This window comes from Malaclemys terrapin, chromosome 12, assembly GCF_027887155.1.
Source record: "Malaclemys terrapin pileata isolate rMalTer1 chromosome 12, rMalTer1.hap1, whole genome shotgun sequence".
NCBI classification, from domain to species: Eukaryota; Metazoa; Chordata; order Testudines; family Emydidae; genus Malaclemys; species Malaclemys terrapin.
The window spans coordinates 45282628-45302869 of record NC_071516.1 but is presented as its reverse complement, the minus strand read 5'-3'; the positions used below and the strand labels follow the sequence as shown (position 1 = coordinate 45302869).

The 20242-nt window shown below is 57.4% G+C and overlaps 1 pseudogene; it reads left to right on the top strand.

Annotated features, from left to right (window-relative positions):
* Positions 1-17239: 17239 nt before the first annotated feature.
* Positions 17240-19022, top strand: LOC128846130 (cathepsin G-like; annotated as a pseudogene).
* The last annotated feature ends 1220 nt before the right edge of the window (positions 19023-20242 follow it).

Sequence of the window (20242 nt, the reverse complement as noted above, 5' to 3'; positions counted from 1 at the left end):
AGCCCTGCCAGTGCCCCTCACTCCCAACCCGCAGCCCCCTGCTAGCCCAGCCCTGCCGATGCCCCTCACTCCCGACCTGCAGCCCCTGCTAGCCCAGCCCTCCCTATGCTCCCCCCCGCTCATGCCCCACCATGTCTCTCTAAAGCCCTAGGAGGCAGACAGATATCCCCATTTTCGTTACACGCACCGCTCTATCTATGTGTCCATCCCTACACCCGTCTGTCTGTCTCTCTGTCTAAGACGAAGGATGGCCCAGTGGTTAGGAGGCAGTGACCTGGCTTCAGTTCCCAGCTCCGCCCCCCCATGCCTCAGTTTCCCCACCTGCACAATGGAGACCGTTGGACCCTTCTCTGCCTCCTCGGGAGGCTGCCTTGATTGGGGGGGGGGGTTAAGCTTGGGGGTGCATAGGGTCTGGGGCCCCCAGCCCCCCTATTTAAGGAGACATCCCCCCATGGATTACACCCACACCCCCGCCCCTGCTCCCCTATGGGCACCCCGGCCCGGATCTCCTCCCCCCTCACCTGGCGGCTCCAGCTCGGGGAAGACCTAGATTGTAGCTTCTCCGCCCTGGTGCCTGGCCGCCGCAGCCGGGATCCCCTCCCACCCCGCTCCCCCCCATCCCTCAGCCTTAACGCTTTCACGGCCGGGGCGGAGAGACCGGCACGGGGACGGGGACCCAGGCGTCCGGGTAAGCTGGGGAAGACACCGGCATGGGGAAGGGGACCCAGGCGTCCGGGAGGGAGCCCCCAGAACTTCCTCAGATGTTATGGGGGAGAAAGGAAGATCGTGAAGAGGACCCAGGTGTCCGGTTTCTCTGGGGAAGAAACCAGGAGGGGGAAGGGGCCCCAGGAGTCCGGGAGGAGCCCCATCGCTCTCGGCTCCCAGCAGGAATTGGACCCAGGTGTCCAGGAGGGAGCCCCCGGAACCCCCTCAGATCTTAGGGGGGGAACGAAGATGGGGAATTGGACCCAGGAGTCCGGGGTGGCAGTGCTCACCCCACCTCCGCTTGGGGCGGCTCGCTGTGACTCAGGCTCCGTGGGGTTAACTGACTGGGGGAGGGGCGGAAATCATCTGCCCCTCCCCCCAACTGGCTGTTCCCTGCAGGACCAAGAGTCAGGTGTGTGTGGGGGGGGGTGCTAGTCCCAGCGACCTCCCCAGCCCTGCTGGTGCCCCTCACTCCCGACCCGCAGCCCCTGCTAGCCCAGCCTTGGGTCCACTCTAGGGCACTCTAGAGTGGGGTCTAGTGCTTAGAGCAGGGGGGCTGGGAGCCAGGACTCCTGGGTTCTAGCCCCAGCTCTGGAAGGAGAGTGGGGTCTAGTGGTTGGGGAGTGGGCACTGGAGACTGTCACACTGGGCCAGTTGCTACCGCTCTAAGCGCCTCTGTTTCCCTCTATGGATTATGGGGATAAAAGGCCTTAGGGGAACCAGAAACCAAAATCTCATTACAATAAATGGGAGCCTGGTGCCCAAACCCCTTAGGCCCCACAGCTCCTCCGGCCCAAATGGGGCTGGGAGAAGGGCACTGGGAAGAGTGACCGTCGGAAGAGAAAGTGCTGGGATGGGTCGTGTCAGCTAATGACCTACAGCCTCAATCCCCAGGGGGAACATCAGCCCCCCGCAAGCCCAGCTCTGCCGGTGCCCCTCACTCCCGACGCGCAGCCCATCCCAGCCGGATTCTCCCATCCTCCAGCAAGTTGGCCGAGGCCCAGCAGACTCATTTGTCTCTCTGCGGCTCGGAGTAGATTAGCCCATTCAGAGCGATCAACTCCCCACTTAGGGGAGGCAACCACTGGGCTAGGATGGTTTCCTGGAAATTCACCGTCCCATTGGGAGTCCTCTAATGGAGTCCAATTCGTGACTCAGGCTAGGCAGAGCGCCTCTTCCCCATTTAACTCCCAGGGGGCGTCTTTGTTCACCCAGGCCCAGCCCCCTACATGGGGACAAGGCCACTGTACTGGGTAGACCAATTGGCTGGGTAAACTGGCCAGGAGTGGGGTCTAGTGGTTAGAGCTGAGGGGCCAGGACTCCTGGGTTCTATGCCTGGCTCTGGGAGGAGGGTGGGGTAGAGCAGAGGGGCAGGGAGCCAGGACTCCTGAGTTCTATCCCTGGCTCTGGTGATTAGAGCGGGGGAGGTGGAGCTGGGCACCAGAACTCCTGGGTTCTATCTCTGGCTCTGGGAGGGGAGTGGGGTCTAGTGGTTAGAGTGGAGGAGGGGCTGGGCGCCAGGACTCCTGGGTTCTAGTCCCATTGCTGAGCAGGGCGCTGGGTTCAGAAAATCCAGCCCAGGCCTGATGGGCAGAATGAGGAAGGTCCTGGGGAGGAGCGAGGCTGAGAGGAAGCTGTTCCGGAGCTGAAAAGCTGGTTGGGCTGGTTCCTCTTAGCTCAGCGCCCAGGGCAATCCCCCTTCCCTGCCGCCCATGGGCCCCTCCTCCCCTCCCAACGCTTCCTTGCATCCCCTTTTGCAGAGGGATCGGGGTCTCCCAGAACCCCCTCCCCCACTGCCCTTCCTGGCCCTCATCTGCCATGCCCACTCTCTCACTAGAGCCCCAGGGAATCACAGCCAGTGTCTGCCAAGCCGCTGGGGCTGGTAATGAGCTGCCAGCCAGGGCTGGCATTGTTCCCACTAGCAGGGGGCTGTGGGTTGGGAGTGAGGGGCCCTGGCAGGGCTGGGCTAGCAGGGGGCTGCGGGTCGGGAGTGAGGGGCACCGGCAGAGCTGGGGGATGGGGTGGCAGGGCTGGGCTGGCAGGGGGCTGCGGGTCGGGAGTGAGGGGCACCGGCAGAGCTGGGGGATGGGGGGGCAGGGCTGGGCTGGCAGGAGGCTGCGGGTCGGGAGTGAGGGGCACTGGCAGAGCTGGGGGATGGGGGGGCAGGGCTGGGCTAGCAGGGGGCTGCGGGTCGGGAGTGAGGGGCACCGGCAGAGCTGGGGGATGGGGTGGCAGGGCTGGGCTGGCAGGGGGCTGCGGGTCGGGAGTGAGGGGCACCGGCAGAGCTGGACTAGCAGGGGGCTGTGGGTTGGGAGTGAGGGGCCCTGGCAGGGCTGGGCTAGCAGGGGGCTGCGGGTCGGGAGTGAGGGGCACCGGCAGAGCTGGGCTGGCAGGGGGCTGCGGGTCGGGAGTGAGGGGCACCGGCAGAGCTGGGGGATGGGAGGGCAGGGCTGGACTAGCAGGGGGCTGCGGGTCGGGAGTGAGGGGCACCGGCAGAGCTGGACTAGCAGGGGGCTGTGGGTCGGGAGTGAGGGGCACCGGCAGAGCTGGGGGATGGGGTGGCAGGGCTGGGCTGGCAGGGGGCTGCGGGTCGGGAGTGAGGGGCACCGGCAGAGCTGGACTAGCAGGGGGCTGCGGGTCGGGAGTGAGGGGCACCGGCAGAGCTGGGGGATGGGGTGGCAGGGCTGGGCTGGCAGGGGGCTGCGGGTCGGGAGTGAGGGGCACCGGCAGAGCTGGACTAGCAGGGGGCTGCGGGTCGGGACTGAGGGGCACCGGCAGAGCTGGACTAGCAGGGGGCTGCGGGTCGGGAGTGAGGGGCACCGGCAGAGCTGGACTAGCAGGGGGCTGTGGGTCGGGAGTGAGGGGCACCGGCAGAGCTGGGGGATGGGGTGGCAGGGCTGGACTAGCAGGGGGCTGTGGGTCGGGAGTGAGGGGCACCGGCAGAGCTGGGGGATGGGGTGGCAGGGCTGGGCTGGCAGGGGGCTGCGGGTCGGGAGTGAGGGGCACCGGCAGAGCTGGACTAGCAGGGGGCTGCGGGTCGGGAGTGAGGGGCACCGGCAGAGCTGGGGGATGGGGTGGCAGGGCTGGGCTGGCAGGGGGCTGCGGGTCGGGAGTGAGGGGCACCGGCAGAGCTGGACTAGCAGGGGGCTGCGGGTCGGGACTGAGGGGCACCGGCAGAGCTGGACTAGCAGGGGGCTGCGGGTCGGGAGTGAGGGGCACCGGCAGAGCTGGACTAGCAGGGGGCTGCGGGTCGGGAGTGAGGGGCACCGGCAGGGCTGGACTAGCAGGGGGCTGTGGGTCGGGAGTGAGGGACACTGGCAGGGCTGGGCTAGCAGGGGGCTGTGGGTCGGGAGTGAAGGACACTGGCAGGGCTGGACTAGCAGGGGGCTGCGGGTCGGGAGTGAGGGGCACCGGCAGAGCTGGGGGATGGGGTGGCAGGGCTGGACTAGCAGGGGGCTGCGGGTCGGGAGTGAGGGGCACTGGCAGGGCTGGACTGGCAGGGGGCTGCGGGTCGGGAGTGAGGGGCACCGGCAGGGCTGGACTGGCAGGGGGCTGCGGGTTGGGAGTGAGGGGCACCGGCAGAGCTGGACTAGCAGGGGGCTGTGGGTTGGTAGTGAGGGGCACCGGCAGGGCTGGGCTGGCAGGGGGCTGCGGGTCGGGAGTGAGGGGCACCGGCAGAGCTGGAGGATGGGGTGGCAGGAGGCTGCGGGTCGGGAGTGAGGGGCACCGGCAGGGCTGGGCTGGCAGGGGGCTGCGGGTCGGGAGTGAGGGGCACCAGCAGAGCTGGGGGATGGGGTGGCAGGGCTGGACTAGCAGGGGGCTGCGGGTCGGGAGTGAGGGGCACCGGCAGAGCTGGGGGATGGGAGGGCAGGGCTGGGCTGGCAGGGGGCTGCGGGTCGGGACTGAGGGGCACCGGCAGAGCTGGACTAGCAGGGGGCTGTGGGTCGGGACTGAGGGGCACCGGCAGAGCTGGGGGATGGGGTGGCAGGGCTGGACTAGCAGGGGGCTGTGGGTCGGGACTGAGGGGCACCGGCAGAGCTGGGGGATGGGGTGGCAGGGCTGGACTAGCAGGGGGCTGTGGGTCGGGACTGAGGGGCACCGGCAGAGCTGGACTAGCAGGGGGCTGTGGGTCGGGAGTGAGGGGCACCGGCAGAGCTGGGGGATGGGAGGGCAGGGCTGGACTAGCAGGGGGCTGTGGGTCGGGACTGAGGGGCACCGGCAGAGCTGGACTAGCAGGGGGCTGTGGGTCGGGAGTGAGGGGCACCGGCAGAGCTGGGGGATGGGGGGTCAGGGCTGGGCTAGCAGGGGGCTGCGGGTCGGGAGTGAGGGGCACCGGCAGAGCTGGGGGATGGGGTGGCAGAGCTGGGCTAGCAGGGGGCTGCAGGTCGGGAGTGAGGGGCACCGGCAGGGCTGGGGGTAGGGCAGGGCTGGGCTAGCAGGGGGCTGCGGGTCGGGAGTGAGGGGCACCAGCAGAGCTGGGGGATGGGAGGGCAGGGCTGGGCTGGCAGGAGGCTGCGGGTCGGGAGTGAGGGGCACCAGCAGAGCTGGGGGATGGGAGGGCAGGGCTGGACTGGCAGGGGGCTGCGGGTCGGGAGTGAGGGGCACCGGCAGGGCTGGGGGTAGGGCAGGGCTGGGCTGGCAGGGGGCTGCGGGTCGGGAGTGAGGGGCACCGGCAGGGCTGGGGGATGGGAGGGCAGGGCTGGGCTGGCAGGGGCTGCGGGTCGGGAGTGAGGGGCACCGGCAGAGCTGGGGGATGGGGTGGCAGGGGGCTGCGGGTCGGGAGTGAGGGGCACCGGCAGAGCTGGGGGATGGGAGGGCAGGGCTGGACTAGCAGGGGGCTGCGGGTCGGGAGTGAGGGGCACCGGCAGGGCTGGGCTGGCAGGGGGCTGCGGTTGGGAGTGAGGGGCACCGGCAGAGCTGGGGGATGGGGTGGCAGGGCTGGACTATCAGGGGGCTGTGGGTCAGGACTGAGGGGCACCGGCAGGGCTGGGGGTAGGGCAGGGCTGGGCTAGCAGGGGGCTGCGGGTCGGGACTGAGGGTCCCACCCGGTCCCTGATTCCCCTGCCAGTTTCCCATACGTCACAGGAAGGGCCTGGCTGGCCGATAAGCGCCCGCGCCCCGAGCTGGCGCAGACCCATGGCTCCAGATTTCCTTCCTGCTGCTGAGCCCTGCACCGGCTGCTCCCTGACCCCAGGGCCCCACCAAGGAGCAGGGCAGAGCTCGCCTTCGGCAGAACAGGGCCGGGAGGATCCCTCCAACCTCCTTGGGCTTTGCTTCAGTTCTTCCCCATCTCCACCGAGGGGCTGAAATGCTGCCTGGTGGGGCAAGAGGGGATTAGCAGAGCTGCTGACCCCCCTCCCCCTGCTCTGCTCCAGATGTGCGCGGTATCCAGAGGTGCACAGCTGCCGGAGGCAGAGGGGGTCCCAGATAGGTCTGTCCCCAGCTGTGCCTCGCCTCAGAGCAGGCAGCCCCCAGATGGGCAGGGCTCTGGGGGGCAGAGCTGGGGGGTGGGGGGGCGTGACCCAGCTGGGCCTGATCGTCCCCCCACACACACACTGTGTGGGGTGGGGTTTCCAGGAACGGAGATGGCCATCACATCCCCCAACCCCCATCTCTGCTCCGCCGCTGGCACCTGACTCAGCCCTAGCCCCACACCTCACCAGGCAGGTGCATGGAGCGGGGGGAGGAGGGGCTGTGCAAGGTGCATCAGGGCTCAGCTCCACCCCAGATGTGCACGGCCAGGCGGGGCCAGTGCCCAGATGTTCCCCAGCTGTGGAGGGCGCCTGGCTGCAGAGGAACCTGCCTCCTGCTCTTTCGCCTGGGCGGGAGGGGGGGGCGGGGGTGGCGTTGCTTTGCCGGAGCAGGCCAGCGAGTCTGTGAGTCTGGGGCTTGTGAAGAGACACACTGAGATGAGGGATAGCGTACTGAGATGAGGCCGGATTAACCACAGCCTGGGCCTCAGACTGGGCCCCTCCTCTGAGCGTCTGTGCTACTTCCCCCGCTCAGCAGGGCTGCAGGGCACTGCCCAGGGTGAGCGCAGCCCTGCAATGCCCCACAAGGATGGACTCAGCGCCTGATGGGCCCCAGATGGTGACTCCCCTTTTCCACCCTCCTCCCCGGCTGGCGTGGTGGGCGGCCCCTGAGATGGCAGGTCTCCCACTCCTGAGTGCATGGCCCTGAGGTTTCCTGCCTTGCATTCCCGGTGCACAGCCAGGCCTGGAACCCACCTCCCAGGCAGATGCCCCCCCCCCCACTTCCAGCTGGGCCCTGACAGTGCTGCTCCTACTCCTGCTCCCTGGGGCTGGTGGGGGGGGGGCATCAGTGCTCCAAATGTGCCCAGCCCCCGGGGCCCTGATCTCGGTCACCAGCTGGCTGTATCAGGGGTCTGAACTATCTCCTCTTGGGGGCTCTGCCAGGGGAGATCATCGGGGGATGGGAAGCCCGGCCTCACTCCAGACCCTACATGGCCTTTGTGAGCAGAGAGATAAGACGAAATCGAGGAAGCAGGTGTGGAGGGTTCCTGATCCGGGAGGACGTGGTGGTGCATGCGGCTCATTGTAACTGCAACCTGCCCTAAGAAATGCAAGATCCCCTGTCCCTGAGCCAGCCAGTTCCACACCCTGGGGCCAGGTCAAAGCCGGCGCCCCTGCAGGGGAAAGATCCTGGAGTGCTGGCTTCTGTACATGGAGCCTGAGTGCCAGGCAGCATCTACACCCACCCACTTTAGCGAGGTTAACGACCTGTGACGAAGTGGGGGATTTTCTTAGTGTTTTGCAGGAACACCGTATGTGCCTCAGTTTCCCCATGTGCTGCGTGTGTAACGAGGTAGTGGGAAAGGGGGTTTGTTGTTGCCAAGGACCAGGCCCAGCAGTCAGGACCCTGGACAATGGCCAGGAGATTGGGTACCCCGGCAATTGGTGACCGGGAGGCCCAGCCCAACTTGGAAGGCAGCTGATCCTGGCTAGTGGGAGGACAATGGGCTGAGGAGAGAGGACCCCAGCGACCTGACCAGCCGGTTCCCACCAGGGACTTTGCTAATGCTTTGTACATAACCTGTTCTAAAACTAGGCAAAGATCTAGGTGAGTTGATGCCCCCCCGGGAGAGCTTTGCGTACCCCCATGGTATGTGAGCCCCTAGTTGAGAACCACTGAGATAGGATGATCGGCAGGAAGGAGGGGGCAGCTGGACTGGAGAGACAGAGCAGCCAGAGCCCCCCTGGATGCGGGAGAGAGCGAGATGAACGGGGCTGAGGGTTGCTAGGCCCGAGGGCCCGGAGAGTTTCCTGTGCTGGGCTCAGACGTTCGCTAAAACCTCCTGCTTGACGCTGGCGGAGAGTCGCTCCGGTCTAGGGATCAGGGTTGCATTATTCCCTCTGGGCATGGAGGCCCTGGGGGGCCAGAGTGAATGGATGCCCCGAGGGGGCCCATGGCGAGCAACAGGCGTGCTAAGGCTCAGAGGTACGGCCCCAGGAAGCGGCAGGGCCAAAGGGCCTAACCCCAGCGAGAGGGAGTGCTGCCTTCATGCAAGGCGGTCATGCCGAAGGAGGGTTACTCCCAGGGGCCCTGCGGAGCCGAGGAGCATGAACCCTGAGTCTGGGACAACTTGGTGGCAGAAGATGGCTGGCGGATGCACCCTGTAGACAGTTGGCTGCGAGCAGAGGGGCTCTGCAGCAAGTGGCTGCCAGCGATAAAACAAGGGAATTAAAGGACCCAGCAAGGAAATGGCCTAGAACCAGCTCCCTAACAGGCACCCTGCCCCTCTGTGCAGGGAGAAAGGGCTGAATCTCTTCGCACAGCTCAGGGCAGCCGATTGCCCGGCTGGTAGAGAGTGACCCGTCCGAGGAGCAAGTTCCAGATCCCAGCGGGGCATCTGGAGAGCCTGGGAGTAACAGGGGGGCCACCGGACCCGGTTCCCCAGCCAGGAGGGAGACAACCTGGGTCTCCCCACCCCCGGTGGAGGTGAAGAGATGGAAACTGGAGCTGAGAGTGACGGAGCTGGAGTCAGAGGAGTTGGAGGCTAGCAGACCGCTTGGAGCAGCAAAAACACAAACTGGAGTTGGAGGAGAGGCGGCCAAGGGGACCTGTCATGGGGTAAGTGGGGTAGGACCCCCATACATAGGTGCCGACTCCGTGGATGCTCCGGGGCTGGAGCACCCACAGAAAAAACTTGGTGGGTGGTCAGCACCCACCAGCAGCTCCCCATGGCCCTGCCCCACCCCCCTGCTCCAGCTCACCTCCACCTCCACCTCCTCCACGAGCGCGCTGCCATGTCCTGCTTCTCCCCCTCCCTCCCAGTGCTTGCGCCACGAAACAGCTGATTCGTGGGGCAGGGAGGGAGGGGCAGGAGGGGGAACGCGGCACGCTGGGGGAAGAGGCATGGCCGGGACGGGGATTTGGGGAAGGGATCCAATAGGGACAGGGAGGGGGCGGAGTTAGGGCGGGGGCTTTGGGGATAGGGTTGGAATCGGGGCGGGGGCGGAGAAAGGGGTGGGAGGGTGCGGGCACCCACCGGCGCCAGGGAAAGTTGGCGCCTATGCCCCCAGATGCCAATTCTGCAGGGAACCTAAATCTTAAAGTGTTCCCCGGAGTGATAGTGATGCCGACCTCACTGTCTGTGAGAAGGCCTGTGACCTGAGCTGGGTTGACCCCACGGACAGGCTCCGCTGTCCAACCCCCGGCTTGGTCCCAAGGCCATAGGGGTGTTGAGCCAAATGGACAGTGGAGAGACTTTGCCGCTTAAGTCTGAATGGACCCCGGAGGCAGATAGGAAAAGATTCCGGGGTGTACGAGCAGCCCCCAGGCATCACGTACAAGGAGGTCACCACCCAGCTGGGAGAAGTAGCTCTGCAAGGGGGGACACTAGCAAGCCCCATGCAGGGGGCCCATGAATGTCAGAGCAGGCAGACCCGCTCCATGGGACCTGAGATGTAATTACAGTGGGCAAATGGACACCAGGCGGTGCCATACCCAAAGACACAGGGAATCTTCGCCCAGGAGACCCTCGAAGGGTTAATGTGGCCAAGGGAAGACAGCCTGTAAGGCAGGCTCAGAGAGGGGCTGTGTGTTTATCCCTTGGGAGAAGCAGCCACCCAGCCAGGGTCTGGTTGCAGAGCTGGCCGGGGAGAGGAGGAGAGCCAGACGGGCGTCCACCCCAAGCCCAGCAGTATTCTCCTGGGCGCAGGCCCCTGTGATCCCCAGTGAGAGCGAAAGGTGGGGGTCAACGGGGAGACAGTCATGGGGTGGAGAGATTCTGGGAGCAAGAGACCCTTGTCAGTGTGGGGCAACCCCACTGGCTGCTGAGGGGCCGTGTAACTTGGGGGAAGGCTCCCAACTATAAACCATTTGCCTTGCCTATGGCTCAGATGTCTGTGCAGACACGGGGAGGATTGGGGAGGGCTCTGCCGGCAGGGGGAGTACAGGGCGGAGCCCGATGGGGCAATCGCCACCTCATCCCCCCAAGAAGTAGATGGGGGGGAAATCCAGGGGCAATGGGACACGGACGCTGAGGTGACGCTGGCACGGCCCAAGGGGTGGGCCCGGACCAGGGAGTGGCCATTGCAAACCTAACTCTGAGGGGGGTGCTCGGATCCCCCGGGTTAAAATGCCTGTAGCGAGGATACAGCTAAGATGGGCGCCCAAAAGAGGCTGGGGTGCCCAATCAGTGGAGGTGCTGATGGGGGATGGGTTGGAGAACTGGCCGGACGCACCAGCGACCTCCCTTACAGGGGATGTCACACCTCCAACAAGGGGGAGTGAGTTAGCAGGGACAGGGCTTAATAGGGCTCAGACCAAGGCCTTATCCCAAGCGGGGGCTGGGCCCCGAACCCAGCAGCTGAATTCCAGACCGAGCAGCAGAAAGATTCCTCCTGGAAGAAGCTGAGGGCCCTTGTGGAACATGGGGGGAACAAGAAGACTTTTTATCAATGCATTAGAAGCAAGAGGAAGACCAAAGACAGGGTAGGCCCACTGCTCAGTGAAGAGGGACAAACAGTAACAGGAAACTTGGAAATGGCAGAGATGCTTAATGACTTCTTTGTTTCGGTCTTCACCGAGAAGTCTGAAGGAATGCCTAACATAGTGAATGCTAATGGGAAGGGGGTAGGTTTAGCAGATAAAATAAAAAAAGAACAGGTTAAAAATCACTTAGAAAAGTTAGATGCCTGCAAGTCACCAGGGCCTGATGAAATGCATCCTAGAATACTCAAGGAGCTAATAGAGGAGGTATCTGAGCCTCTAGCTATTATCTTTGGAAAATCATGGGAGACGGGAGAGATTCCAGAAGACTGGAAAAGGGCAAATATAGTGCCCATCTATAAAAAGGGAAATAAAAACAACCCAGGAAACTACAGACCAGTTTGTTTAACTTCTGTTCCAGGGAAGATAATGAAGCAAGTAATTAAGGAAATCATCTGCAAACACTTGGAAGGTGGTAAGGTGATCGGGAATAGCCAGCATGGATTTGTAAAGAACAAATCGTGTCAAACCAATCTGATAGCTTTCTTCGATAGGATAACGAGTCTTGTGGATAACGGAGAAGCTGTGGATGTTGTATACCTAGACTTTAGTAAGGCATTTGATACGGTCTCGCATGATATTCTTATCGATAAACTAGGCAAATACAATTTAGATGGGGCTACTATAAGGTGGGTGCATAACTGGCTGGATAACCGTACTCAGAGAGTTGTTATTAATCGTTCCCCATCCTGCTGGAAAGGCATAACGAGTGGGGTACTGCAGGGGTCTGTTTTGGGACTGGCTCTGTTCAATATCTTCATTAACGACTTAGATATTGGCATAGAAAGTACGCTTATTAAGTTTGTGGATGATACCAAACTGGGAGGGATTGCAACTGCTTTGGAGGACAGGGTCATAATTCAAAATGATGTGGACAAATTGGAGAAATGGTCTGAGGTAAACAGGATGAAGTTTAACAAAGACAAATGCAAAGTGCTCCACTTAGGAAGGAAAAATCAGTTTCACACATACAGAATGGGAAGAGACTGTCTAGGAAGGAGTACGGCAGAAAGGGATCTAGGGGTTATAGTGGACCACAAGCTAAATATGAGTCAACAGTGTGATGCTGTTGCAAAAAAAGCAAACATGATTCTGGGATGCATTAACAGGTGTGTTGTGAGCAAGACATGAGAAGTCATTCTTCCGCTCTACTCTGCGCTGGTTAGGCCTCAGCTGGAGTATTGTGTCCAGTCCTGGGCACCGCATTTCAAGAAAGATGTGGAGAAATTGGAGAGGATCCAGAGAAGAGCAACAAGAACGATTAAAGGTCTTGAGAACATGACCTATGAAGGAAGGCTGAAAGAATTGGGTTTGTTTAGTTTGGAAAAGAGAAGACTGAGAGGGGACATGATAGCAGTTTTCAGGTATCTAAAAGGGTGTCATAAGGAGGAGGGAGAAAACTTGTTCACTTTAGCCTCTAAGGATAGAACAAGAAGCAATGGGCTTAAACTGCAACAAAGGAGGTTTAGGTTGGACATTAGGAAAAAGTTCCTAACTGTCAGGGTGGTTAAACACTGGAATAAATTGCCTAGGAAGGTTGTGGAATCTCCATCTCTGGAGATATTTAAGAGTAGGTTAGATAAATGTCTATCAGGGATGGTCTAGACAGTATTTGGTCCTGCCATGAGGGCAGGGGACTGGACTCAATGACCACTCGAGGTCCCTTCCAGTCCTAGAATCTATGAATCTATGGTGTTGCAAGATCCTGAGGAAAGATCGCAGGGAAAAATCCATGTGAGAGAAGGGACCCAGTATCAGGAAAGGGCTCCCTGAGGAAAAACTGAACCTTGTGGTATTAGAGGGCAGCTGGTGGTCCCCCAGAAGTACCTAGGGTGACCAGATGTCCTGCTTTTATAGGGACAGTCCTGATATTTGGGGCTTTTCCTTATATAGGCACCTAGTACCCCTGACCCCTTGTCCCAGTTTTTCACACTTGCTGTCTGGTCACCCTAGAAGTACTGCCAGTGGCGATGTCCCTTTCTCTAAACATCAGGGGGTCAAGTGCACCAGGTGAGGTTTTCTGCAGAACTTTTACTGCCCCAGGAATTCACGGGGGTCCATCCTTTTGAGTTGTTGTATGGAAGGAGGGTGAGGGGACTGCCTAGGAAGGAGTACTGCGGAAAGGGATCTGGGGATCATAGTGGACCCCAAGCTAAATATGAGTCAACAGTGTAACACTGTTGTAAAAAAGGCAAACATCATTGTGGGATGTATTAGAAGGAGTGTTGTGAGCGAGACGCGAGAAGTAATTCTTCTGCTCGACTCCACGCTGATATGGCCTCAACTGGAGTATTGTGTCCAGTTCTGGGCGCCACATTTCAGGAAAGATGTGGACAAATTGGAGAAAGTCCAGAGAAGAGCAACAAAAATGATTAAAGGTCTAGAATATATGACCTTTGCGGGAAGATTGAAAAAATTGTGTTTGTTTAGTCTGGAAAAGAGAAGACTGAGCGGGAACACGATAACAATTTTCAAGTACATAAAAGGTTGTTACAAGGAGGAGGGAGAAGAATTGTTCTTCTTAACCTTTGAGGATAGGACAAGAAGCAATGGGCTTAAATTGCAGCAAGGGAGGTTCAGGTTGGACATTAGGAAAAAGTTCCTGACTGTCAGGGTGGTTAAGCACTGGAATAAATTGCCCAGGGCGGTTGTGGAATCTCCATTCTTGGGGATTTTTAAAGCCAAAGGACTGATACAACAGCCTGCCAGCTCCTATGGCACTGGGGAGCAGGAGAAGGGATCTCAGCTCAGTGTCAAGGGCGCCTGGGAGGGGCCCTGTGAACTCATCAGCCAGTGCAAGGAGATGAGTTGTGTGCTGGAGCTGGCCAATTGGGCAAGTGCACCAGGTCCACATGATGAAGTCATGTGCCGTGTGTGTGGGCAGGGGAAGGAGAAGGGGAAGTGAACCTCTGCCCTAAGCCAGGGGCTGGCCTCCTGCTGGCATCAATTCCCCTCTCTGACCAGCTAACTCCTGTCTGCAGGCAGAGATCAGAGGGGCTGTGTTCGTCCCCGCAGCTGGGCCCCAGCCAGCCAGCCTGGGCTCACTAATCACGCTGTCTATGTCCGGAGGGGAGGTGTTCCCCGTTCACAGTCACCAGGAAAACAACCCAGGACACAGAGAGAGGGGTCAGAGACATGCTGGCTTTAGGGGTGATCCAGCCATCCTCCAGCCCTGAGCCTCGCCCTGGTGCTGGTCCCCCAGAAAGATGTATCGATCTGACTCTGTGTGGACTATCGGAAGCTCAATGTCATCACCTCGTTCAATTCCTTCCCCATGCCTAGGACTGATGAGATCCTAGACAAGTTGGGGAGTGTTGTATATTTGGTTGTAATAGAATCTTGTTGGTGCTATGGCAACTGAATTAGACTATTAGGGGATAGCCCAGCCGGTTTTGGCTGGTTTTTGGTTAGTTCAGTGTGTGGCAATAAATGGCTGCTTTTCAAGGTTTACAGCTCTCTGTGTCTCCAGTGATTTCTTCCTAAAACTGTTGCCCCCAAGGATACAACAACGTGGCGACGAGGATGGGATCCCTGTGCTGCCCCAGCAACAGAAGAAAGTAGAAGTCAAGGTTTAAAAATAAATAAATAATAGAATAAAATAAAACCTTTTTTGCTGCTGGAAGCGGGTGAGAACTGGCTTGTTTGCACTGACTGTGCAAACTGAAACTAAAGCCATGGCTACACTTATGGGGCCGCTGGAACCTTTCGAGGAGAATATAGTGCAATGGCCCATATATACTGAGTGTTTTGAGCTTTTTGTTATTGCAAATGACATTGCAGAAGAGAAGAAGGTGCCAATATTCTCAAGTGTTGTAGGGGCTAAGACCTACTCCCTGCTACGCAGCTTACTCCACCCTGTTAAGCCAGAGACCAAATCTTACAGTGACATTGTAGAAATCCTGGGGTACCATTTTTCTCCCAAACCACTGGTAATTGCTGGACGATCTAGGTTCCACAAAAGAGACTAAAAAGAAGATGAAACAGTTGTACAATTTGTAGTAACTTTGAGAAAGCTTGCGGAACACTGTGAATTTAAGGAGATATTAAATGAGGCCTACGTGACAGGTTAGTGTGAGGCCTGCACAGTGAAGCTATACGGAAGTGCCTATTGACAGAGGCTCAGCTTACCTTACAGAAGGCTGTTGATATTGCTGTCTCCATGGAACTGGCTACAAAGGAGATGCAATACTTTGATGCATCCCCTAGGGTGCATAAGGTGTCACAAGAACCTACCCACAAAACTGTGGGGAGTCAGGAATGTTATCGCTGTGGTAAGCCGGGTCACCAGGCATCAGAATGCTGGTGTAAGGACCTGGTGTGTCAACACTGTGGCAAAAAGGGACACATTGCGTGTGCCTGTAAACAAAAGAAAAAGAGGCCTGTGGTCTTGCCGACCAAAAAGGGAAATCTGCATACCCTGGAGCAGACCCAGGATGACCAAGGAGATACCTCCTCACAAGAAGAAGAGCCACTGCACGTTTTGGCTTTGGCAGTGGGCTCACATGAATACTGGGTAACCCCGTTGATGGATGGCAAACCTATACGCATGGAACTGGACACCGGTGCAGCCGCCTCGCTGGTCTCAGAGACTGTATATAAAGAAAAGCTACAACATCTTCTACTTAAAGCAACAAAAACTGTTCTGAAGACATATACGGGAGAAGCTGTGCCCATGTTGGGCACTATTGATGTTAAAGTGGAGCTCAATGGACAGGCTGCTAAATTGCCACTGTTTGTGGTGAGAGGCAATTACCCAGCCTTAATGGGGAGGTCTTGGCTTGGGAAGATCCAGCTGAACTGGGCAGAAGTGCAGCGAATGACTAAAGAAGAAGCTGGTCTGAGCACTGTACTAAGGAAACGTGCTGCTGTTTTTGGAGAGGATCTGGGAAGTATGAAGGGAATCACTGTGACATTGAACATTAAACCTGACAGTCAACCAAAATATCTGAAACCCAGAACTGTGCCATATGCCATCAGGATGAAGGTTGAAGTGGACCTGGAGCACCTGGTCACAAATGGAGTCCTAATAGCAGTTACCCATAGCCCATGGGCCACTCCTATCGTTCCAATAGTGAAGAAAGATGGCTCCCTCCGGATTTGCGAAGATTTTAAAGTCACTGTCAACCCGGTGTTGTGTGCAGAGCAATACCCACTTCCCCGCATCGATGACCTCTTCGCAGGCCTGGCAGGGGGACAAAAGTTCAGTAAGATTGATCTGAGTCAAGCGTATTTACAGATGCACGTTGATGAAAAGTCCCAAGCGCTGTTGACTATTGTGACGCATAAGGGGCTTTATCGATACTGTCGCCCACCCTTTGGAATAACATCTGCTCCCACCCTGTTCCAGAGGGCTATGGACCAGATCTTGTGTGGCTTGCCAGGAGTCCAATGCTATCTGGATGACATCCTGGTCACTGGAAGGAATGAGGAAGATCACCTAAAGAATTTAGAGGCTACCCTACAAAGACTGGAAGAGTATGGCCTACGAGTTCGCAAAGACAAGTGTGAATTCTTCCAGCCCTCTGTTAAATATTTGGGACACATCATTGATGCTACGGGTCTTCATAAGGCCCCTGCAAAAGTTAAGGCTATCATGGAGGCTTCCCCTCCTCGAAATGTTAGCCAGCTTCGCTCATTTCTAGGACTATTGAACTACTATGGAAAGTTCATCTCACAGTTAGCCACACGGCTAAAACCACTCCATGGACTCCTTGGGCAGAACAAGGCCTGGAAGTGGACTGAAGCCTGTGATGTTGCATTTAACAAAGCTAAGGATGCATTGCTAAATTCTGAAGTTCTGACGCACTTTGATCCATCCTTACCCCTACAATTGGCCTGAGATGCCTCCGCTTATGGAGTGGGAGCAGTCATGTCACACATTATGCCTTCGGAAGAAGAGAGACCTATTGCTTTTCTTCACGCACCCTGAGCAAAGCAGAAACTAACAATGCCCAAATCGAACGTGAGGCATTAGGAATCGTTTTCGGAATTTGGAAGTTTCATCAGTACCTGTTCGGACAGAAGTTTACTCTTCTCACAGACCATCAGTCTCTGACTTCAATTTTTGGACCACACACAGGCATTCCTCATTAGCTGCTAGACATATGCAACGGTGGGCATTGTTGCTTTCCGCGCACACATATGGAATTCAATATTGTAAATCCACTCTGCATGGCAATGCGGATGGTCTCTCAAGGCTGCTTTTGCTAGTCAAACATGGAGCTATTGCCCAGAAGGAAATCTTTTTCTTTGAACAGGTAGAGAACACACCCATCATTGCTACTCAGGGAAAGAAGGCAACTCATGTTGACCCAGTATTGTCCCAAGTTATGGACCTGGTGATGCATGGAATATCTCAATGAACCTCTCTGGTCTCACCCGACCTTGTTACCTACATGTCCAGGAGGACGGAGTTATCAATCCAATCTGGTTGTTTGTTGTGGTGAAGACGTGTCATTATCCCACCAGCACTGAGATGACAGATGTTAGAACAGCTCCATTCCACTGTGGAATAGTGTGCATGAAGGAAATTGCACAAAGCTGTTTCTGGTGGCCTGGATTGGACAGTGCTATTGAAGAGAAGGCAAGAGCTTGTATGTCATGTCAGGGTGTGAGGAATGCACCCCAGTGGGCACCCCTACATCCATGGGACTGGCCTGAAAACCTGTAGCAATGTATTCACATTGACTTCGCTGGCCCACTTGAAGGAAACATGTTCTTAATGGTGGTAGATGCCCATTCTAAATGGCCAGAAGTCTCTATAATGCAGTCCACTACTGCAGAGAGTACTATCCAAAAACTATGGGGACTCTTTAGTTGTTTCAGTCTGCCAGATCAACTGGTGAGCAACAACAGATTGCAGTTCATCTCTCAGGAGTTTGGAAATTTTATGAAGGCAAATGGGATACACCACAATACTTTAGCACCATATTGTCCATCCACCAATGGATTAGCTGAAAGATTGTACAGACAATGAAACAAGCTTTGAAATCAGTAAGGGGACAATTATCCATTCAAAAGCGTCTGGACACCTTCTTACTATCCTACAGAAACACACCTCATGCTACAACCAAGGCATCCCCGGCCTTTCTAATGATGGGACGACAGCTGTGCGCTTGCTTTGATCTGCTAAAACCTTCTGAACCTCAACAAATTGTGCAACATCAGCAGCAAGATCAAGTCATCAGGCGTGCACCCAGAGCAAAAGGCCGAATTTTTAGCCCGGGACAGCCGCCCCATCCCATCCCTCTGCCCCCAGTGACCTCACAGCTGCAGCTACCACCCCTATCCCAGTGGGCACATGACATCACAGTGTTGCACAGTTTTCATGGGGATGCCCCATCTGGTCCCATCTGGACCCATCCCCTCGGGGCAGATCCATCCCCCAAGAGAAATTTGAGTTCCCTTCTCTCTCTCCCCCATCACAGCTAAGGCACAAGGCCGAGCTGACGCAGGCTGTGGGCACCATCCCCCTGCCCCAGCGAGAGGTGAGGGGGGGGCTGTGTGCTGCATGGCCAGCTGGGGCCTGACTAATACCAAGGCAAATGCCCGGCCCACCCCAACCCTGCAAGAGGTGAAACTGAAGGTTATGGGCAAGGTTATGTGTCTACCTCAGCCGTATCTGCACTATGCCCCGTCCAGGACGCCGTGCGTGGGGGGCCCCCAGGAGAGGAAGGCGTCGTTCCGGGTGAGTGTGGGACAGGGGTACACAGTGCCCAGGACAAGGTGCTGCTAGAACAGGAGACTGACGGGGCTGAGCAGAATGGGGAGAGCCAGGATCCATGGTAAGTCAGGCAGATCCTGGGAGCCAGATACCAGAACTGACTAGAGCCTAGGACCCAAAGATGGAGGGTAGAAATGAGGAACTAGAACTGGCCAGATCCTAGAAACCAGGGATAGGGGCCAGCTGAGTCCCTGGACTGTGGGGTGAGAATTCTGAGCAGGTCCCGGGAGTGACTTGACCGTGAGTCCCCAGGAAGTGGGGTACAGAGGTGGATTTCAGTAACTTGAATACAGAAAGCAGCCCTCCCTTTGCTTGGACATGTGTAACCCCGCGCCTGCTGTTTGCGTCTCAGGGTAAGTCTAGGGCCCCCCTGGTCCAGGGTATTGTCTCCCATGGTCGCGCTGATGGGTCAGCATCCAGGGTGTTCACCAGAGTCTCCAAATACATATGGTGGGTCAAGAAAACTCTGCACAAGCTGAGGCCTTAGAGGGGAGTATCCATCTCCTCTAGTGTGACTGGAGCAATACATGGGTATTGCAGAGGGACAGCTGACTGGCTGGCTTGGTATTGTGGATGGATAGGTGTTGGACATTGCAGAAGGGAGGATGGATGGATGATGGACATTGCAGAAGGGAGAATGGATGGATGGATGGATGGATGAGGGACATTGCAGAAGGGAGGATGGATGGATGGAGGATGGACATTGCAGAAGGGAGGATGGATGGAGGATGGACATTGCAGAAGGGAGGATGGATGGATGGATGGATGGATGGATGGACATTGCAGAAGGGAGGATGGATGGATGGATGAGGGACATTGCAGAAGGGAGGATGGATGGATGGATGATGGACATTGCAGAAGAGAGGATGGATGGATGGATGGATGGATGGACATTGCAGAAGGGAGGATGGATGGATGATGGACATTGCAGAAGGGAGGATGGATGGATGAATGATGGACATTGCAGAAGGGTGGATGGATGGATGGATGGATGGATGGATGGATGGATGGATGGATGGATGGATGAGGGACATTGCAGAAGGGAGGATGGATGGATGATGGACATTGCAGAAGGGAGGATGGATGGATGGATGATGGACATTGCAGAAGGGTGGATGGATGGATGGATGGATGATGGACATTGCAGAAGGGAGGATGAATAGATGGATGATGGACGTTGCAGAAGGGAGGATGGATAGATGGATGATGGACTTTGCAGAAGGGAGGATGGATGGATGATGGATGATGGACTTTGCAGAAGGGAGGATGGATGAATGGATGATGGACATTGCAGAAGGGAGAATGGATGAATGGATGATGGACTTTGCAGAAGGGAGGATGAATGGATGGATGATGGACGTTACAGAAGGGAGGATGGATGGATAGATGGATGATGGACATTGCAGAAGGGAGGATGGATGGATGATGGACATTGCAGAAGGGAGGATGGATGAATGGATGATGGACATTGCAGAAGGGAGGATGGATGGATAGATGGATGATGGACATTGCAGAAGGGAGGATGGATGGATGGATGATGGACATTGCAGAAGGGAGGATGGATAGATGGATGATGGATATTGCAGAAGGGAGGATGGATGGATGATGGATGATGGACATTGCAGAAGGGTGGATAGATAGATAGATGGATGGATGGATGTGGCAGATAAGAAGACAGACAGCTGGATGTTGCAGAGGAAAGATGGACAGAAAGCTACTGATGTTCCAAAGAAATGAACAAACAGGATGTTGAGCCTGCTGTGAGATCTCCCTGAGTCAGAACTGTCCTTGTCCCATCAC